Below are 20,998 nucleotides of genomic sequence, written 5' to 3' on the forward strand. Positions count from 1 at the left end.
ATAGCACTCAGGGACATCCATTAAAAAGATTCCCGAAGCCCACCCCAGCTTTATAGAATCAGAATGGCCTGATCTACATTTCCACCCCTCACCGAACCCCCTTGGGGCACTTTTGAGGTAGTTAAGTTACACACCTTAACCTAGAGTACGGCTTAATAGGGAGATAATAACCTGCTTCGAAGATAGGTCAGGCAAGCGATTCAAGACCTAAATGGGCGACGTGTGTGGAAGAGGCTCTTAAACAACAGTACACTTCTTTGCAAATGACAGTAATTAAAACATCCAAATAATAACCAAACAATAACAGTAAAAGAACCGGAGGGCCCTCAAGGAAGATGGCTTAACTAGAGTCGGTATTACTACCAGAGCAGTCCGAGCGACTGTCTCTTTAAGGTTCCCTCCCCCTCCTCTACCCTCCCCCCAGCAGGGGCGTGTCAGACAAGGTCAGAGGCGCGTGCGCGTGACTCCTCGGGGCGGTCGCGGCGGCGCGACGCCTGCGCTTGTTGCGTGCGTGCCTGGCCCCGCCCAGGCCTCGTCCCTGCCCTGCCCCCTCCGCGGGGCCTCCCCCGCCCGCGTCGTCCAGCTGGGCCAGTGACGCTGGCGCAGCCACCGCCGCCGCCACCGCCGCGTTCCATCCTCCGGAGCCGGCCTGCGCTCGCGTCCTCGTCCTCGTCCTCCTCCTCCTCCCTCAGCGCCCCGCCGCGCGAGCCAGACCAGGGCACGCGAGGCGTCGCGGGGGGACCCGACAGGGAGTGCAGGCCGGCGGGCACGCGCAGCGGTGGAGCGGGCTCGGCGACGCGGGAGCTGCTAGCGCCCCCTTTCCCGGAGGTCTCGGCGCCGCTCCCGGGTGAGTTGTCACCGCCGCCCGGGCTGGAGGGGCCGGCTTTGTGTCAGCGCCCGGCGCGCGGGGCCGGTTGTCAGGGCACTGGCGGGCACGCACTTCCTCAGGGACGCGGGGCCTTCTGCGCGGCCGCCTGCTACCGCTCCGGCCGGTGTCAGCACTGCGAGCCGCGCCGAGGGAACCGGGTCGCGCCGCTCCGAGGGCGGCGGCGTGGCTGTGCCGGTGCCCGAGAGCGGAGGATCCGATCGGACTCGGCGGAGCGCGCTGCAAGGCGGAGGCCCTCCGGCCCAGCGAAGCCGCGGTTCCGCACGGCGGGACCGGCTTGGCCGAGGTGGGTTTCCTGAGGAAACCTTGCAGCCGCTCGCCTGTGCGCGGGAGCGTTCCGGAGCCCCAGCGCCTGGTCGCCCCTTCAGTCGCAAAAACTTTTCGTATTCTGTGGGCTGAAACTCGCCAAACCCATTTCCTGTTTTGTTTCGGTTTTAGTGTAACTACATATAGACTTTGTTACTTGTGAGACTGAAGGTCCCTCCCGGGACAGCCACCATGGTGGAAAAACTTACCTGTAACGGAATTGGGAGGGCAGCAAGGCCCGGGATCCTAAAGAGGCATCAAGTAGTTCATTGGGAACTTCACGTTAGTTCAGCAGAGGCTCGATGTTGTTGCCACACACTTCTGCGGCGACAAGGCAGTGTGCTGCCCTTTGTTGCTCTTGCAGGTTGGGGTTCGAAGAGAGGTGCGGGACATAATCCTTTTCAGTTAAGCCATGGGTATTTAGTCCTTTCTAGATCTGCAAGATCTGCAGTGTCTTTCCACTTGTCACAGTGATCAATTCGGTTTTTAGTGTCAGAACCCCTTTGGTTAATAATAATAATAATAATAAAAAAATCACACACACACACACACACACTTTTGTGCTCTGGGAATTCTACACCCAGGCTGTCACCATCTAGTGGAGACTAGTAGAGACATGCCCTTGGCTTTGACTTCTTAATTTTCTGAGCTTTGCATTTTTCATTAGATGCACATTCAAGTAGAAATGAGAATTGCCTTGAGTTGGGGGGCGGGGTGGATTCCTGTACTTCAATAAAGGAATCATTTCATAAGGCAGTGATACTGTGGAAAACTTCTTGAGGGTTTATTGTGTCCCAAGCTAAATTTTTTTAGTGTGTGAGAGTTTGAGTGTGTGAACTTGTGCACATACACACCATGGTGCTGGTGTGGAGGTCAAAGAACAAATTGCAGGAGCCAGTTTTCTACCTTCCAGCAACTGAACTCTGGTGATCTGGTCTGGTGACAAGTGCTTCTACACTCTGAGTTATCTCACTGTCCCAAGTTTCACTTTTGATCTCATTTAATAATATTTGAGGTAGGGCTGATATTACCTTTATTTTTCCAGTTGAGATGAAAGTTATACATTTTAAATAATGTAAGCCACAAATGTAAGTTCTGGAGTGTGTCTAGATTCTTTTCAAAACATCACTGTTTGAGGCTCTTTCTCTAATGATAAGCATCCCTATCTCTCTCCTGGAAGCCCAGTAATGGTAGGTTGCACAATACTAGTTCACTTTTTTTTTTTTTCTAATTTCATATCATACACAGCATATGCCAGTCGTCACCTGGTTTTATAGATACTGGGATGATGAAAACTGAAACCAGACAGCTCTTCATGGTGCTCAACTTTTAAGTTAGTTTATTTTGGTTTATGGTGTTAGTTTTCATTACTGTTTGCTGCTTAAGGAACTTGTACCCATTACGTTTAAAAGGAAGAACAGTTATCAGTTTGAGACTGACCCTGTAGATGGGATTCCTGTCTAAAGAGGGACTCTGGATATTGTAGTAGGAATGTCTGAGGAAAAAAAAAATCCTCACCTTCTGCTATAGAAAAGGCTCGGGAGGGGGGATGGTGGTGAAATGGCTCAGTGGGTAAGAGCACCCGTCTGCTCTTCCAAAGGTGCGGAGTTCAAATCCCAGCAACCACATGGTGGCTCAAACCATCCTTAACGAGGAGATCTGACTACTTCTTCTGGAGTGTCTGAGGACAGCTACAGTGTACTTACATATAATAAATAAAAAATAAATAAAAATAAAAAAAAAGAAAAGGCTCAGGGTATGCAGTCCTGAGAGCAAGCCCACCCGGTGTCAGTTTGACTTGTTGAGTCCAGCTTCTCCAGAGCCAGCATTCAAGCTCACTGGAAAGAGAAAGCCAGGCAAAAAAGTGCTGCGGCCTGGTGGGTGGCAGGACCTCAGCACTCTGTGGTTTCCTGCCAGTCTCCATGGTGTGGTGATTGAACTGGAGCTCTTATGTAATGATGCATTTTCTGACAGGGGATTTCCTCCTCTACTGTTTCTGGGGCCTCAGTTCCTGCTTCACTGCTTCCTCCACACATATGAGAGCATGTGCCCTCCAAAGGTACTAATTCACTTGGCTTCTAAAAGTAAGACTTTTTACAAGTTTATTATTACTAGTAAGCATTATTTTGCAAACATTATGTTTGTTCATTTCTCACATTAAAAGTTGCTTTTGGTTGTGCATGTCTGTAATTAGTATTGGGGAGACCTGAGGTAGGGTCATGATTTCCAGCCAGACTGGATACACACACAGTGAAACCCTGTGCCAAAGTCATATGACAAAACAAACAAAACAAAACAACCCCCCCCCCCCAAAACCACAACAACCAAAAGACATCCTTGACCACCAAAACATCCTTTACTCTCATTTTATACTTTTCCTTGTGCTTTTTTCTGTGTTTTTAGCTCTCTTGACACTTGCTCACCGCTGGTATCCTTCGTAGGCTTAGAGAAACAATAAAGTATCCTAAAAATTCAGTTAGGGAGCTGTGGAGATGGCTTAGTGACTGAGTGCTTGCTGCTCAGTGTCCAAATTCTGAGGACTGGAATTTGTTTTTTTTAGCACCCAACCAGCTCACAGCCATTCATAACGTCACAGTTTTAGGGTACTTGATGCCCTTTTCTGGGCTGAATGCACACAGACACCTGTGCATAATCAATAAAATCTTAAAATCTTTTGTTGAGACTGGGCATGGTAGCAGATGCCTTTAATTCCAGCACTGGGAGACAGAGGGTGAGTTCAAGGCCAGTTTGAACATAGAGAGTTCTAGGACAGCCAGTACTGAAAAGTGAGACCTTGTGTAAAAATAAAGAGAAAAGTTAAAGATTCACTGAGAAACATGATTTTCCTCGTTTCAGTACCAACCAGGTGATTTGGGAGAATTAAGTAGAACCACTGCTGGCACTGAAGGAAAGCCAGAGAACACATTGGGTGCTTGTGTTTTCCCTTGCTTTCCCCTTTACCAACTGACAGTTCAAGAGAGGAAGTGGTGGTCCAGATAGCCCACTGTCTGCCACACATAAAACATTTTACTGAGCTCTTGGATTGGCATGTGGTCTAGTTGAAGCTGATGAACAAAATTAATTTTCCTTCCTCTATCTGCCTTGAACTCATGGAATTCCTGCTGGGAACATTATCTCAAGTAGTAGGAGAATGGAGGAAAAAAGCGATAAAGGAATCACATAACTCGTCCCCCCCCCCACACTTTAAAAGCAAGAATTGCTGTGTTGCAGACTTGAATGTAAAGATTATGATATTTAAGATTATGCTATTGAAACAAAATGAAATTCTTTTGGTTCCTTTGAAGATTCTATCTATGCCGAAATCACTCTCTGTCTCGGTCCATTTTCTGTTATTGTAATGAAAAACCTGAGATGTGGTAATTCATCAAGAAGGGAAGCTTATTTGGCTCACAGTTCTGGAAACCAGGAAGTTGAAGAGCTTGGCACCAGTGTCTTGCATCATAACATGGCACAGGGTATCACATGGTAAAAACTTGGCAACTGGAGTCTCTTCCTCTTGTAAAGTCAGCATGGGAACCTCACCCTCAAGACCTCACCTAATCCTAGTTCTCTGCTATTGCATCCATCCTCCTTCTATTCCTACCTCCAAATAGAATTAATATATAAGTTTGAGGATTTGTTAATACCTGGACTTTGAGGACAGGTTCCAACCGCGGAGTGAAGAGGAAAGAGGATCTTAATTCAGGGTTTGCTTGTGCTACTTAGCGAGGCAGAGCATCTACATATGTAATAACTGAGTCTCACCTAGGTGAATGGTCTTTAGAAAATTCACGCTCATAGGTATATGAGCACATTGTAGGATGCTTAAAAAGTTCAAGCAGTGACAAATACTGTGGTTTATGTGGGAGGCGTTAGCTTGCTGATGGGAAGGAAGAATGCAGATTAGGATCTTGAGACCCAGGAAGCAGTCAGGCAAACCTTGAGGTGACAAACCTTGGGTATGAAAATCTATTTCATGGCTAAGATTCAAGTAAGTAGAAATTGTTTCTTTGGTTGATGTATGTTCACGAGTGTTATCCTGTAAAAAATCTTTTATGTGAGAAAGGAGAGGTCTGGCAGGCACCTGTCATCTTCTATCCTCATATCTGTGTTTGTCTGCCCCCTTTAATCTTGGGGGTGGGAGCTGGAAACCAGCAAGGTTCCTTCCTTTGCTCGTTTGTCTTCTGGTTCTCAGCTGGGTCTAGAGGTCTCCAGAATCTGATAGATCTGGAAGTGGTGTTGAGCTGGGTTGCTGTTGGCTCTGAAAGGCTAACTGCTACTCCCAAGGTTGAGGGACAGTTGAGTCGGTGAAGATACTGGGTCTAAGAGTAGCAGGGAGTACAGCAGCTGTAGTGAGGACCAAGTGGTGTTTCAGACTCTTGTGTTATTTATGATGTGTCTCCCTCCTGGAAACATCTGAAAGCTGCATGCCAAAAATTCATGAAGTACTTCCAAAACAAGATCTTAGTGAAGCATTCTCAAGCAGAACAGATGTACTTGTCTGTTAATGTGACCAGTGTTGAGAGAGCTCTGAAATCACCTGGTAGCTGTGCACCCTGATACACCCCTCCAGAGTAGCAGTTGATTTTCTTTTTCTTTTTTGTGACTTGGGAAATTAGCCTGGGATTCTCCATGACAGCAGCAGAGTCAGTGCTTGTGCAGACTTGGCTCTTTTATGTTGAAAAGGAAATAGTTCAGGATTCCTTTTTCCTCTAGTCGGAGATTGGGAGCAAAACCTCAAGAGAAGAGATTTGAATAGGGACTCTTCCAAACTCCCTTTTCCTACCAACTTTTCTGCAGGAGGGACATGTATCTCATCTGCCCAAATCCAAATTACCACCAGCAGTGACATGCCTTTGTATCCACAGAATTTAAGATTAGAGTGGAGTTACCTTTATGTAGACTCTTTGCCGAAGTTCTCTTTGGCTGAACTAGGTTTTGACTTTTGATTAGGCTGTGATTGAAAGTGGCTTCTGGGTATCCCGTTAGTCCAGTTCTTCTCCTTTGTGCTGCTCTCTGAAGATCTCTGAGAACTGAATGGATGGAAGTCTGCAAAAGGGAACCAAGAAAGTGGGTTGCTTATTTTCATCTTAAATTGTAATTGTCTCTGCAGACTGCTTGAGGGAAGATTGAGGGGTATTTTTTCCTTTAATTTCCATTAAAGTGAAAGAAGATTACAGACAGATTAGAATATACAAGTCAAAATAAAATAATTATTGTGTAACCTAACATGTCTTTTCTGTGTATTCTGGTTCTTCTGTCTTTTCTGGTAGACCCTAAACATCTTGTTTTGAATTTTTTTTTTCTCAGCTTTATTCCATAACCATTTTCCCATGGCTCATCCTTCCTTAATAAATCAAATGGCTTCATATGGTTATATATATTGATCATTTCTAAGTTTACTCAGGGAGATTTTTTTTTGGCATTTACCATTTTATTTTGTCATAATGCGTTTTAAAAGAAATAGTTTTGTTGGCTTATAATTTGTATATCATAAAAATTCACCCATGTGGTTTCTTTTACTTAGCATGCTTTTGAGGTTTGAGCATGTATCTTTGCTTTATTCCTTACTGTTCATTACTGAATAATATTTCTTTGTATAGATGTACCATTTTAAAATTTTTTCTTATTTTTTGAGATAAGGGCCCACTATGTAGCTCAGGATGTCCTGGAAATCAATATATAGATCAGTCTGGCCTTGAATTCACAGAGCTCTATCTGCCTCTGCTTCCTGAGTGCTGGGATTAAAGGTGTATGCCACCATACCCAGTCTATACATTAATTGATAGACATTTGCATAAACAATGCAGCTGTTTTTAGTATATTTGCAGGGTTGTTTAAGACCACAGCAATTTAATTTTAGACTACTCTCTCCTACTTCCTTTGCATGCTTACCCACTCGGGCATCGTGGTATTGTAATTGTGATAGGTATATGTAGTCTTAGTAACTGGCTTCTTTCCCTTCCATTTACTTTTTTTTTTTTTTCCTTTTTAATGTGTGTGGGTGTTTTGCCTGTGTACCATGTTCATACAGTACTCCCAGAGGCCAGAAGATGGTGTTAGATCTCCTGGGGCTGGAGTTATAATCAATTGTGGGCTACCTTGTGGGTGATGGGAATAGAACCTGAGTCCTCTGGAAGAACAACTGATGTTCTTAACTGCTGAGCCATCTCCTCAGCCCCATTTACTGTTGTTAAGATTTGTAGCTGTTGGAGCATTTGCTGTGCTTCAGTCCCAGTTTACTGCCAAGTATACCTTACTTACCAGCTGATGGATACTTGCATTGCTTCCCTTTTGGGTTTTGAATAATGTTGCCAAGAACATTGTTTGTTTCTTTGTTTTGTTTTAAATACAGTCATGTATTCTAGGCTGGCTTTGAGGTTGTCCTGCTTCAACTTCCCAAGTGCTGGGATTATAGGCATGTGACACCACAGTCAGCTAAAAACATTTTTGTGTAAGTTTTTATGTGGACGTGTGTTTTCATCTCTTGGGGCTTTTCATTATTAAATGTAATCTGTAGTTCTCAGAAGTTTTTCTTTTCCTTGTAAAAATTGTTCTGCAGTTCCGTGTACCTGCTGGGGGGTAAAACCTCAAGATAGAGGAAGATGGCTATGAGAGAATGTGCAGACCTGAGGAACTGAGCTCTTTAGAGCAGCTTTCACTGCCCTCAGACAGGTGGACTGGCTACAGCTGAGTTAAAAAACAAAGATGAGGCTAGACACCAGAAGGAGCAGATGGTGCTGCTGAGAGTGTCATTTCCTCTATGGGATTTAATCTGAGCGTTTACATCAAACCAGCTACCTTACTGCAGTAATGTAATGGCTTCTCTCTCCTTTCACCCTTGTCCTAATTGGAACTAGCCTTCATTATCAACAGCAGGTTTTGCTCCTCTTATTTCTAGATCATTATTAAAAGCTCTTGAAACTGCACACTTACCGGTCACCTTGTTGTTTTATCAGTGTCAAGACAGTTTCTTTCTAGAGAAACAGAGGGAAGGGCACATGGCCTCCAAGCCACACAAAATGGGGTACTTTAGTTAGCCTTCTCTTGGTTCCTGTATCTGGAACCAAGCCAAAGATGAGTCCTGGAAAGTTCTTCAGATGTGTGTGTATATAAATATTTATGAATGCAGCTATAACTTACCTAGTAGAGTTAATTGTCTAAAATGTTGGGATTTGAAGTAGGCCCTATTGTTAATACAAATTCCATTTCCAAATTCTAGAGTTTCAAGAGGCCCAATGAGGAGTCGAATTATTTTTAATTTGATTTATTTTTTTGAGACAAAGTGTTTATTTCTAGCTGTCGGGAACTCACTATGTAAAATCGGCTGGCCTAGAATTCTCAGACATTCGTTTGTCTATTTTTTTTAAAAGATTTATTTATTTATTTATTTTATGCATATGAGTGCTCTGTTTTCATGCACATCAGCTGTGGGAATCAGATTCTGTTATAGATGGTTGTGAGCCACCATGTGGTTGCTGGGAATTGAGGTTAGGACCTCTGGAAGAGCAGCCAAAGCACTTAAATCACTGGGCCATCTCTTCAATCCCCACCTATCTTTCTTTTTCTCTCTCTTTTTTTCCTTCCTTCCTTCTCTCCTCCTTCCCCCCCTTCCTTCCTTTTTGTTTGGTTTGTTGTTCCAAACAGGGTTTCTCTAACAACTCTGGCTGTCCTGGAACTGGCTTTGTAGACCAGGTTGGTCTTGAACTCACAGAAATGCCCCTGCATGTGCCTCTTGAGTGCTGGGATTAAAGATGTGCACCAGAGCCGGGCGTGGTGGCGCATACCTTTAATCCCAGCACTCAGGAGGCAGAGGCAGGTGGATTTCTGAGTTTGAGGCCAGCCTGGTCTACAGAGTAAGTTCCAGGACAGCCAGGGGTACACAGAGTGTCTTGAGAAACCAAAAAAAAAAAAAAAAAAAAAGGTGCGCACCACCATGCCTGGCCTCCCACCTGCCTTTTTAATCTACCTGCACTGTTGTGAGTAAAGGTGTGTGCCACCACACCGGCATACAATTTTTGTCTGTAGATAGGTTTCTGGATTCCATCTGATTCTTGTGCCACAAACAAGTATATGAAGAGAAACTGTAGGTTCATTAAAGTTGGAAGACTTGGACTTTGAATTCTGAGATCCTCTTTACCTCTTATAGAAAAGAAAAATGAGAACTGGAGGCTTAAGGATCAGTAAAGATGCCAAGTTCCCACCTCAGTAAGATCACCTTGTCTCTTTGTTCTTGCTCTCCTCTGGGCCTGTGTTTAGAAAGTATATTGGGTCCTCAGCCAGGTTTCTGATTCTTATTATTTTGTTTTGTCCTGAATAAACTTATGTTTTTCCATGGTATGTTGTTGTTTTTAGACAGGATATGCTTATGGTACTAGGGATAAAACCCAGGGCTTCATGAATGCAGGATTCTATCATCTGAACTACCCTAGCATCTGCAGTAGTGTTTTTGAGTTTAATAATGAGCAACAAAGGGGAATGTGTCTTTACAGTGTTTGAAGGAATACTTTAAACAAAAGAGAACATTTTTATCTGTATGAGGAATAATTTTAAAAAACAATTTTACTTATTTATTTATTTGTGCGTGCGTGTGTGCGTGCATGCATGCATGAGTGTGTGTGTGTACTTACTTGAGTGCAGGCACCCATAGAGGCCAGAAAGGGATGTTGGAATCTCTGGCCCTGGAATACAGGTGGTTGTGAGCCGTCCAATGTGGTTGCTGGGGATCATTCTCTGGTGCTCTGCAAGAGCAGTACACACTCTTAACTCCTGAGTCATCTCTCCAGCCCTAGGGAATACTTTTCTTAAAATGGGTACAGCTGCATGACAGCTAGGCTTCCTAACTTTTTTTTTCCCTCTGTGTTGTGCTTTTTTTTTTTTTTTGGTGATTCAAAAATGTCACTTGGCCGGGCGTGGTGGCGCACACTTTTAATCCCAGCACTTGGGAGGTAGAGGCAGGTGGATTTCTGAGTTCAAGGCCAGTCTGGTCTACAGAGTGAGTTCCAGGACAGCCAGGGCTACACCGAGAAACCCTGTCTTGAAAAACCAAAAAAAAAAAAAGTCACTTGACTCCAGGCCACTGGATTGTCTTCTCTGTTGTTTTATTTTCCTTAGGTCATCCAGGTGAGACAGTGGCAGGTGCAGTTAGCATCCTAGATATGGTGGAATTACTGGAAGATTGGGAGACAGTAGTCATCTGGATGAACTCTCACCAGATACACTCTCTCCTCTTTATTTATTACCTTTTGCCTCCCCACCCTAATCTCTTCCTCCTATTATCTGACAACCCCTTCATAGCTGTGGGTTTGACTTCCTTGGGCAATGTGAACACACATCTGAAACTATATGTTTCTAGTCAGTTAGGAAAGAAACAGCTCATATATTTTCATTTTTCCCTATCTCTGAAAGCTAGTGAACAATGTTTTGTATTTGGTTGGTGCTGTTGTTTTGGTTGGTGTTCTGACAGCATTTTTAGACCATTAGTGAATGATATGCTGGCTGGTTCTCATCCTCCTTCAGGTATGCCATCTGCTGTAGGAAGGCCATCTTCCTCCTTGTTTACTTCTATGGGGATTTTGCTTGTTACACAGCAGTATAGCAAGGAAAACAGGCTCTGGGTTTCATAAGAATTCATTGACTCATCTTTTTTCCTGTTTACATGTACCCTCACGTTATAATAATTTATGAACTGATAATCAGTTTTGGACTGGTAAGAGGCAGGTATAGTTACTGCAGAAACCAAGAAGTAAATCTAGGTATTTATTTGGCATGTAGTGAATACATGGCTGGATGCATTCATTATATACATTTTGTTTGTTTTGAGACAGGGTCTCACTGTGTAGCTTCTATGTAGCCCTGGCTATTCTGGAGTTCACTATGTAGACCAAGTTGGCCTTAAACTCACAGAGACCCTCCTGCCTATGCCTCCAAAGTGCTGGGGTTAAAAATATACTCCACTATGCCTGGCTTGTTTCTGTTTTCTTACTTTTATTGTTGTTGTTGTTTTGTTTTGTTTTTTGAGACAGGGTTTCTCTGTGTACCCTTGCCTGTTCTGCAACTCCCTCTGTAGACCAGTGCTGGGATTGAAGGTAAATGCCACCACTGCCTGGCTTTGATTGCTTTTTTTTTCCTTTGTTTTTGTTTTGCTTTGTTTTTATTATATTTTTGAGACAGGGTGGATCTGTGTAGTCTTGGAGCTTGCTCTGTAGACCAGGCTGGTCTCTAACTCACAGAGAGCCTTCTGCCTTTGCCTGCAGATTAAAGGTTCATGCCACCATGCCCAACCCATATATATAGTTGTAAGAAACCAAATGGTCACAGTACTTGCCTGCATGGAATTATCAGTCTAGGAAAATACCTAGGAATTAACTTGGAGGACTCTGTTGTATATGGTAGACACAAAGCCTTAGTGTTCTGGCTTTGTCAGTGGTTTCTGTATATTGGGCTTGCATCATGCTTGGTTTATGTGATACTGGGAATTGAACCCAGGGCTTTGTACACGCTTTGTGTGTCCTCTACCAACTAAACTATGTTTCAAGCCTTAAACTGCCCTGTAATTTCTATTGAGAGAGAAACAAATTCTCAGAATTTGGGAGAAGGGAATAGATAGGATAAGAGGCGTGTATTCCATTGACACTTCCCCTCACCTCAATATTCCCTAAGTCTTCATTTTTTACTTTATGATTTCAGAGACAGGGTCTCACTAGATAGCTCATTCAGCAAGGGCAGTCGAAACAAACTTTAGGGGGCTGGAGAGATGGCTTATCAGTTAAGAGTACTGTCTGCTCTTCCAGAGGACCTGAGTTAGATTCACAGCACCTACATGGTGGCTCATAACCATCTGCAACTCCAATCCCATGGGTCTAAAATCCTCTTCTAACCTCTGTGGGCACCAGGTACATACACAGTGCACAGACATACATGCAAGCAAAACACCTGTACACATAAGAATAATAAAATATTTTTTTTAAAAACACTGCAGTGTTCTTTAAGTGTTAAGGTTAAAAGCAAAATAGGTGTGTCTGCTAATTTTCAGGTGCTGGTTTTGTTTCAATAGGCCTGTTGGGTTATGTAAAAGCCTTGGTAGGTATCAATCATGCCCTAAAACTAATTTATACATTTATTTTTGCAGCTTGGAGGAATAAATATATCCAGCATAGAATGTGAATTCAGTTGTAGATAAGGAAATAGCTAACACAGGGTGACTTGTTTCTTTGTTCTTTAGAAATGAATAATTTTGTTGGTGCTTCTCATTTGTCCTATGAATGCTTATCTAAAAGTAAGTGTTTATTTTAAGGAATATAGGTAGAAAGTGGTAGCATGAGCAGCGGTCAGAGCCGTTGGTGGCAGCTTTAGGGATGATATAGAGAGGGTGGTGCTAAGGTGACAAGGAATTTTTTAAATAATGTGTTTAAACTCATGTGTTAATTATACAAGAATTTATTAAGTGTCCCCTCCCAGATTCTTTGCAGCACAGCTTAACACTTAAAGATGCATTATTTGAGTTGTTCTCTAGTGTTCTAGTCAGTCTTGTCTTTTCTTTTCTTTTCTTTTTTTTTTTGGTTTTTGAGACAGGGTTTCTCTGTATAGCCCTGGCTGTCCTGGAACTCACTCTGTAGACCAGGCTGGCCTCGAACTAAGAAATCCACCTGCCTCTGCCTCCCAAGTGCTGGGATTAAAGGTGTGTGCCACCACGCCCGGCTAGTCAGTCTTTTCTTACACATTTCAAACCTCTTCAATGTGTTTTAAATTTCCCCTCTTTACAATATGGACTAGACATCTATATTAACAAATATAGCAGGAAAACAGGCAAAATTTTCTGCATTTTACAAGTTCTCACGTAAGACATTTCATATAAAATATATGTGCCCTCCCTAATCTTGGGGGTTCTTCATCTGTGGATTCAACTAACCTTGCACTGACAATTTAGAGGGAGAAAAAAATTGTATCTGCATTGGCCAACATATAGACTTTTTTCTTGCAAGTCTCTAAACAATATAGCCTGACAATTATTTGCACAGCATTAGGACTTATAAGTAATCTAGAGATGATTTAATGTGTATAAGAAGGTATTTGTAAGTAACTACTATGCTGTTTTTAAATAAGGTACTTGAATATCCTCAGATTTTTGTATCCACGGGTGTCTTGGAACCAATAATCTTTGACTACTAAGGAATAGCTATACTTAAATTTTAGTTCTAGTATACAAATGGGAAAAGCAAAACCTTTGACAATGAGTTAAAATTTTTAAAAATAGTTTATTTTATGTGTATGAGTATTTTTGCCTACGTTTATATATGTGTCACATGTATGTGTTTGGCCCTCAGAGATATGAAGAAGGCATAGGATTCCCCTGGAACTGGAGGGAAGTTAAAGATGGTTGTAAGCTGCCATGTGGTTCCTGGGAATTGAACCTAGGTCATCCTCTGTAAGAGCAGCAAGTGCTCATAACCCTTGACCATCTCTTTACCCCCACTCTCTTCCCTGAAGGCATTCAGTAGCTACTGTACTTAGATAATTGAGATGCTGACTTAGCCTTGACTCCAACATTGGTAGCTCATGCTGGGAAATGGAAACTTCCAGGGATTTTAGATTCATAACACTTACTTGCTGAGTAACAGCAGTGTAATAGCAGTAGCTCCTTTGCTGTTCTGTTCCCCTGCCTCAGCACAGAAGTCCTAAACTCAGTATGGTTTTTATACTGATGGGACAAAAATTCAAATATGGGAACTGGGAGGTGGCCCAACATGTTGGGCAGTTCAAAACTGCTTGTAATTTCAGCTCTAGGGTGATCTAGCACTGGTACTCAGGCATGTACATACCTGTGCCCCACCCCCAACACAAACACAACACACAGATACACACCAAAAATGATGAAAATAAATTTTAAAATTGTGAATGTGTGTATAGTTTTTTTAAAAAAAGCAGCTGTAATATCCTTAGGAAGAGTATTTCCATATAATACAAAGGTTTTATTTTTTGGAGGAGGAGGAAAGTCCCCAGAGTCAGAAATGCTGTCTCAAAATCTATGTGGTTGACAGGTCAAATAGGAATAAAACAAAGAAATTCTGAGCTTATTAGGTTCCAAACACTTTATGAGTGGCTCAGCAAGTACACTCCAAATTAGGTATGCTGATCTCTTGGTTCTAACTGTCCCTTTGCAGTCATCTGATTGACTCTTCAACTTGGTGGTGTTTCCAAGCTTGAGGGCATTTGAAGACACTTCCTTCCTTTTGACATTACCAGAAGGAAATTAGTTTGGTCTCTGATGATAAACTATTGTCCTATTGTTTCCAGAGGCTGGAGATGAGACTGTGCATGGGCATTATAGAAGGTCTTGCTTGAGCTGTGGCAGCCTAGAATAGAAAAGAATATGGAGTGCCAGCGTTCTTGGACCAGAGATGTACTTGGGCAGCCTGCCTGCTTTTTCCATTTAGTTGGGAAAGTGGAGGAGTAAAACTGGCCATGGGCCAGGTGCAGTTTCCCTGTTCCTCTGTCCTTTGAGAGTGACAGTTGTTTTTAGAAGAGAGTATTTAGGAGGAGGCAGCCGAGAAGGTAGTGGGCTTAGAGCAACCTTGCTTCAGTCTCAGCTCTTCTGCTTCCCAGCTATATAACCTAGAACAAATTGAACTTTGATTTTCAGGGTTTTTAACATTTGTTTAGATGAGGTCTCACTATGTAGTAGCCCAGGCTAGTCTCAAACTCTTGGGAGACTTCCTGCCTTAGCTTTCCTAATGCTGAGGTTATAGGCATTCATCCCTATGCCTAGCTGATCCTTCAGTTTTGTAGTTAGTTTGTGAAATGAAACCAATGTTAATGTGATCTCTAGAAAGGTACCTTATTAACATATTGATGATTACCTGGGGAGATAACTCTAGGTCATAAAGATAAGAGAAACAATAATTTCATCTTCCTTTTCTTTCTTTCTTTCTTTCTTTCTTTCTTTCTTTCTTTCTTTCTTTCTTTCTAAAACTGGCTCATTTTCCCCGTTCTGTTTTTTTTTTTAAGTTTTTTTTTTTTAAAGATTTATTTATTTATTATATGTAAGTACACTGTAGCTGTCTTCAGACACTCCAGAAGAGGGCATCAGATCTTGTTACCGATGGTTATGAGCCACCATGTGGTTGCTGGGATTTGAACTCCGGACCTTCGGAAGAGCAGTTGGGTGCTCTTACCCACTGAGCCATCTCACCAGCCCTTCTTTCTTTTTTTGAGACAAGTCTCTTTGTGTGTAACTCTGATACTCTTAGAATTTGCTGTGTAGATGAGGCTGACCTCAAACTCACAAAGCTTGCCTTTACCTCCATAGGGATGGGATTAAAATCATGTACCACCATTCTTGGCTAAACTATAACTTTTTTGTTTTTGATTTTTTTTTGTTTTGTTTTGTTTTTGGTTTTTTTCGAGACAGGGTTTCTCTGTATAGCCCTGGCTGTCCTGGAACTCACTCTGTAGACCAGGCTGGCCTCCAACTCAGAAATCTGCCTGCCTCTGCCTCCCAACCTGCCTCTGCCTCCCAAAACTTCTTCTTCTTCTTTTTTTTTTTTTCCGAGACAGGGTTTCACTGTGTAGCCCTGGCTGTCCTGGAACTTACTCTGTAGACCAGGCTGGCCTTGAACTCAGAAATCCACCTGCCTCTGCCTCCCAAGTGCTAGGATTAAAGGCATGCATCACCACTGCTCAGCAAACTGTAACTTCTTAAACTACTTTTCTGTGTTACTTGAATTTTATACTAGTGGTATGTATAACTTGAATAACTTATTAAAACCACATTTAATAAAATTGATATGAGAATCAAATGGACATTTTTAAAGCAGAAGGCACAGTCCTGATATCTAAAAGATATTAAAATAGCAGTTTGGGAAAGATGTGATAAAAGTAACGGACCCTTGCTGTCTTAGTGTTAGAGTTTTCTGAGTACATAGCTGTGGGTAAGTCTCTTTGCTAAGCCTCAGCTTCTTCAACTGAAAATGGGAGTTAATAATTGCATGTACTGTAGGCTGTGGGTTTTGAGGGTTATATGAAGTGAGAAATGTAAAGTGCCTAAACTGGTATCTAGCACATGGGAAGTATTCAGCTAATAATGTTGGTGTTGTCAGCTCTTATTCTCATGCCTATGGGTTAAAGCAAGGTGGGAATTACACTTTAAAGTTACTGAAGTGAGGCACAGAATAAGTGACTGCCTCCTTTCTTCACATTCTCTCTATTTTCTCCTCCTTCTCTTTTTCCTTTTCTCCCCCCCCCCTTTTCTTTTCTTTTCTTTCTTTTTTTTTTTTTTTTTTTTTTTTTTTTTTTTATTTTTTTTGCTTTTTTATATAGCCACCGCACCTAGCATCATGCTACAGGGGCTTGGGTTACAGCAGACATAGCACTGATACCTATGTGGTCGTTGTCTGGAAACACTTGCTCTATCAGTGTAGNNNTTTTTTTTTTTTTTTTTTTTTTTTTTTAATGCTAGGGCCTTGTTATGTAGCCACCACACCTAGCATCATGCTACAGGGGCTTGGGTTACAGCAGACATAGCACTGATACCTATGTGGTCGTTGTCTGGAAACACTTGCTCTATCAGTGTAGCCTGTAGCAAACAGGAGGTCTCCGAGAGGTGTCTGCTCAGTAGTGGCCAGGACTGTGAACAGTGCCATAATAGAGTACCATTGGTCTGTCCTGAGGAGTTAACATGACTCAAGTTTGGTCAATTTTGGATCCTATCTTTTTTCCCCCCACTTTCTGTGGCAGATGGGCCACAGAATTACAGAAGGGTAGAGCTTGTTTCCCCCTCCTTGTTTCCACATCTACTTTATTTGGTACATGGCAGGCTGTCTATCATTGTCCTTGTTTGTAGCTCAAGTTTCTGACCTGTCAAGTTCAGAACATTCCAGTCTATCCTTTGCTGAAGTTGTTCTTGCTGCTGCAGGCCACACTACTGAACTTGTGCTTACATTCATTTTTTTCCTTTGTTTCAACAGGCCTGCACAGGACAGGTTGAGCTTCTTTAGTGGAAGACCTTTCTTTGAATCCCATGATTATCTGCATACTGTTAGGGACTGTAAAGTTTTAAGGGGCTACCCTTGAGATACCCACTTTTTCATACTTGAGGCTATCCAGGTTCCTGTACCTTTTTAGACAAGTATCCTTTTGTCTTGGATCTGGGAGGATCTTAAAAACCTCATGAAGGAGAACCTCTTAACTGGTAGCTAATTTCAAAATAAGAATTGTCTGTGGAGAAGCACCCTCTTACCTCTTTGTTGAAAGTCCCTTTAAAGCATAAGCTGCTTAGGATTTGTATTAATTTTTCTCTAGTATTGATCAGAGTTTTGAAGATAGTTTGTTTTTAAGGGTGATGACTAAAAATTTTGGACAAAGTTCTTATAAAAGAACTAGGTTGTGGGTTTATTTCAAGGGTAATCGTGGGTTTGCAGACAGCATCAGGAAGAGACCTGGCACGCTGTTTTGGAGCTGTCATCAAGGATGCCACCTTTTGGGAATCAAGTTATAGGCAGTCCTTGATCTCTGAAAATTCATGCCTGGGTCTTATCAGAAATTAACTAGGTGGGGACCAGTAAGATGGTTTGTAAGTAAGGTGTTTGCCACCTGAGAATAATCCCTGGAACCCTCTTAAAGGTGGAAGGAGGGAACTGATCACATTGATTGTCCTTGGATATCCACATTCATGTCCCCTCTTACAAATAAATAAGCATTAAACTTTTTTTTTTTTTAAGAAATGAACCAGATTGTTTTTCTAACAAAAATGACTGATAAAATTAATCTGTAAATGTGGGATTGTGGGCCTCTCTTGTGCTTTGAGCTTTGGTTACATGTGACAGATCTGTTCTTATCACATAGAGGCTTAATGACTCTTCATTTCTATCCCTTCTAATTACTGTCTTTTCCCAAGTAGGTCATTTGTGGGAGGCAGGTGCAAAGGATTACAGAGATAACATTACAGAGTGAAGTCACTCTTTTAGTGTGACTTTGGGATTTTCAAAGGTATGATACCTTGAGTGATTATATCTAATTAGTGGAGTAAAGAAGGAAAGTACTCTAGGGGGTAGGACAAGGCAGGGTGTGGGTGTATTGGGTGGCACCGTGCTGTATGTTTTATTTAGGCAAGCTTGCTTTACTTTATAGATCAGGATAGTAGCCTAGCAATATGGACTACTGTAATTTACTGTGCTGGAGCTAGAGCTGCAGTGATTTCAGAGCTGGTGTTTCTTTTATGGTAGACAGAGTCTGTGGGGTAGGAATATTGAAGTGTGGGAAGAGCTGGAGAGGGACACAGTTATCTGGAAAAAAAAAAGAGGGTAGGATCATGTAAGGGTGCTTGGGATTAGGTTGTTTAGATGAAGTGAATGGGAAGGAAAGACCAACAAAAACAGACTAAAGTAGAAAAAGAGAAGTTGGGGTATATTTCTTGGGGTGAATGTGTACTATTGGAGGATAGTTCTTTTCTGAGGGATGTTCCCTAGGGTTTGCTTGAGGCATAAAGGACAAGATAGGGAAGGTGCAGTTGAGCCCCTACAGAAAGCCTTTTGGTTCCTGGTATTTATAGACTGGCCTAAGCTCTGTAAAAGGCAACTCCCATTTCAATTAGCAAGGCAGCATTATATGCATCTGAAACATCTATGGATCCCCATTTGGCCTGATGGGAGAGCCTGTACAATGTCTCGTTACATTAGCCTGACTCCCTACTGCTTCAGAGGTCATTTGTGCAGGGGGCAATACTGACATTTCCCTCTGAGTGACCTCTGACTGCTCTCTTCCCTTTCAGGAATGAGTTGGAGTCTGGCCTGGGAATAGTAGCCCTCTTGTCTGTTCTCAAGTTAGGAATGCCCAGGAATGATGATTCCTGTTTGTTCCCCATCCTCTGGCCACAGGGCTAGAGTTGTTTTGTTCATAGCCTGACAGCTGTGTAGTCAGTCTAATTTAACATGGATTTATTGAGTTTCTCCTAGTGGGGGTGGGAGGATATTCACAGATGATGGAGACAGGTCCCTGACCTAAGGAGGGAGATTACTGTGTATTCAGTTTCTACCCTTTGGGTAGTAGTTTTTCCTTTCAGCAGGATCTAATTTAACATGGTTATTATGAGGTTTGAATTAATAGCTTAGAGTGGACTAAGAAAAAGGTAAAGTCCCAAATTTATACAGAACTAAATTAATGCTATTAGGTAAGGTGATACAAAATGCTTAGCATGTGTAGAACAATGTTTTTGTTTTGTGTTGAGTCCACATTTTGACATGTTGCCCAAAGTGGCTTCAAGCTTGCAGTATCATCACGACTGGTTTTGAGTTCCGTATCCTTTTGTTTCACTCTACTGAATTCTGCCATTACATGTATATGCCATCATACTATTGAAGGCTTCCTTTGTGTCAAACATTGTTTTTACTGTTTTGTACATATTAACTTATCTTTCTAGCAACTTTGAAATTGTAAACATTTGGTATCTGTTTTACAGTTTAAAGATTTTTTTTTTTTTTGTTAGTATTGGTTGTTGAGCCCAGAGTCTTCTGTATGCTAGGCAAATGCTCTACCACTGTGTTATATCTCTGAGACAGAGAATCATGCATATGAGGGTGACTGTAAACTTACTATATAACCAAGTGTACTGGCTGGTTTTGTGTGTCAACTTGACACAGGCTGGAGTTATCACAGAGAAAGGAGCTTCAGTTGGGGAAATGCCTCCATGAGATCCAGCTGTAAGGCAGTTTCTCAATTAGTGATCAAGGGGGGAGGTCCCCTTGTGGGTGGTGCCATCTCTGGGCTGGTAGTCTTGGCTTCTATAAGAGAGCAGGCTGAGCAAGCCAGGGGAGGCAAGCCAGTAAAGAACATCCCTCCATGGCCTCTGCATCAGCTCCTGCTTTTAGACGTGCTTGAATTCCAGTTCCGACTTCCTTTAGTGATGAACAGCAATGTGGAAATGTAAGCAGAATAAACCCTTTCCTCCCCAACTGCTTCATGGTCATGATGTTTGTGCAGGAATAGAAACCCTGACTAAGACACCAAGGATAACTTTAAACTTCTGATTCTCCTGCTTCTTCCCTGCCAAGTGCTGGGATTACAGGTTTACGCCATCATGCCCTGCTTATGTAGTGTGGAGTATTAACATCAGAGCGATGTGTGTGCTGAAATGCTCTACCAACTGAGCTACATCCCTAACCCTCCAGTTCTCTTTTGACTTTTTATTTTGAGAAAGAGTCTCACTAAGTAGCCTAGATTGACCTCGATTCATTCTTACAGCCTAGGCAGGGCTTTGAACTTCCTCAGGCTCCCAGGTAGCTACTATAATAGGCCTGTGTCCCAAACCTGGACTTAAAAATCTTGCCTGTACTGGCATAGCTTGTATCAGAATCGGACTGTGTGAACTCTTGGCCACATGATATAGCCCCTGTAATAATCCAGTAAGCTCACATGTGGTGGAGATTTACTATTTGCTGGCACAGAGAGGCATAGCCTTGAAGTGAGTGCATTTTTACTCAGGTTACAAAGAAGTGAAGAGACCCCAGCAACATGCTTTATGTTTAGACTTTTAAAGAAAACACCACTCCAAAACAAAACTACAAAACTTCTCCTCTCTTAGTCATTTCTATATAAGTTCTTATTAAGAATGTCTGAATAGGATCATAACTATGCAGTATATCCATCTTTGGCAGCTAATTTCTAGAGAAATCAAGCTCATTAGAAAAGGCAAATGCGGGGCTGGTGAGATGGCTCAGCGGTTAAGAGCACCGACTGCTCTTCCAAAGGTCCTGAGTTCAAATCCCAGCAACCACATGGTGGCTCACAACCATCCGTAACAAGATCTGACGC

The 20,998-nt window shown here is 42.4% G+C and overlaps 1 protein-coding gene across 2 annotated transcripts in view; it reads left to right on the forward strand.

The window, feature by feature from the left end:
- The first annotated feature begins 534 nt into the window (after window positions 1–534).
- Susd6 (sushi domain containing 6) overlaps window positions 535–20,998 on the forward strand; it is a 97,327-nt gene continuing 76,863 nt past the window's right edge. The window contains exon 1 of one of the 2 annotated variants that reach the window (XM_021202057.1): window positions 535–847. The gene's annotated coding sequence lies outside the window, so the exon portion shown is untranslated. The remainder of the gene's footprint in view (window positions 848–20,998) is intronic. The other variant, XM_021202058.1, reaches the window with a different exon arrangement.

Source organism: Mus pahari, chromosome 7, assembly GCF_900095145.1.
Source record: "Mus pahari chromosome 7, PAHARI_EIJ_v1.1, whole genome shotgun sequence".
Taxonomy (NCBI): domain Eukaryota; kingdom Metazoa; phylum Chordata; class Mammalia; order Rodentia; family Muridae; genus Mus; species Mus pahari.